This window comes from Lycium barbarum, chromosome 7, assembly GCF_019175385.1.
Source record: "Lycium barbarum isolate Lr01 chromosome 7, ASM1917538v2, whole genome shotgun sequence".
Classification (NCBI taxonomy): domain Eukaryota; kingdom Viridiplantae; phylum Streptophyta; class Magnoliopsida; order Solanales; family Solanaceae; genus Lycium; species Lycium barbarum.
In genome coordinates this window covers 103,251,634-103,253,289 of record NC_083343.1, presented here as the reverse complement: position 1 = coordinate 103,253,289, position 1,656 = coordinate 103,251,634, and positions in this window count along the sequence as shown.

The window sequence follows — 1,656 nt, the reverse complement described above, 5'->3', positions numbered from 1 at the left end:
CCGCGGTTTTGACTCCATTTCTTCTTCCTCGAACTCCTCTATTATCGGGATGTATTCGGGAAGAATCCCTTTCCCTTGTCCAGGACATTCTCTCCTTGATCTTCGACATATTCTTGGGCGAACTCTCCGTCGATTCCATTAACTCATCTGCCTCTTTAATCTTGGCTTTGACCGCTCAAATCCGCTTTTCGAGATCTTGAATCTTTTGGCACAGCGAGACCTCATTCTTTATCATAACCTCGAGCTCGGGTGCCTTTTTGTTGTTTATCTTCAGATTTTGAGAAAGTCGCTAAGCTTAGTACGGGTAGTTTTGTCCATTGTTTTTCTTTGGGTGAGTGGACAATATTCGAGATGAATTAAGCATTTAAATGAAACATATGAAAGTAAATAAAGTCACACAAAGCAGTTTATAAGATTATACTACCCGCGCTTCTCAGCAAACTAATCGTTTGAAACATAAATGTGCCATTTGAATCAAACTATTGCCCCATAATCATTAATAATAATATTCTTCCCCGAAGGGGTACAAAAGATAAAGTAAAGACAGTGCATAAAATAAATCAGTGGAAGTGTCCTCCAGTGGTGGATGATGAAGCCCGATCCCTATCAGTCTTGGCTTTCTTCGCTTTCCGGAGGGTAGCCTGGATATGAAGATGGGCCGATGTCAAAGTTACTTCCATCAGAAACCCTTTCTGTGTGAAGGTCAGCGGAGTGAAATCATCTAAATTCTTCTTTATTCGATCATCCAGCTCAATCAAACAATCATTAGTAAGCTCCAACTCGTGTCTCAGACTTTCTATGACAGCTTAGTCTCTATTTTCTCCAAATACTTGACATCTCTGTCGTCAGCTCTTCTCTGAATCAAACGAGCTCGGATCTTGGCTTGAGAATCCTTGTCTTAGACACATGTAGAGAATGGGTCTAAGAGGAAGTATGCCTTGTAAGTCGGCCCTCAACCAATCCTTATACTACACAACACAACCCGGATGAAACCTATATTCGGCTAAGGTATCAGGACCCCAAATCATGCGACCCTTCCATTCTCATTCACAATCCAAAGCTCTTGGCGGTCTATCAATGTCGTAGTAAATGATGAAATCCCGCATGCCTCCAATCTAGAGTATGACTTGGCTTCTCCCAAATTGTCTCAAGACCCTGGCAGGTGCATAAGGGCGAATCCCTCGTATTCCCATAAGTGGCAAGAATGGGCACTTTCTTCCTTTAACCATAACTTCAGTAGACACGAAGTCATGGAACATCCATTGAATACTTTCTTCCTTCGGTTTTGTTCTTTGAAGTTCAGGCGAAAATCTCTAAGACTGTCCCTTTCAGCTAGCTTACTTAAGTGTTGTTCACCCCTAACCTTGACCATATGCTTGAGGGTTCGCTATTATAGGAGTAAGTTACAGCCTTGGAAGTATTTGTAATGTAATGATTCCGGCAGAGGCTCAGGGATCGGTACAAATCGGCTAGTATGATTGGGGTTATGTCAAAGTATTTGGTTTATTCTTTTGGGGTTATGTTGTAAAAGATGGCATGGGTGACTGAAATTACTCGGGTATCTATGGCTAAGGACCAATCCTTGGGAAAACCCATGGTTCCCAGAAAGCAAATGGCAAACGCCAAAGGTTTGGTGGCCGTCCATTCGACATAAGT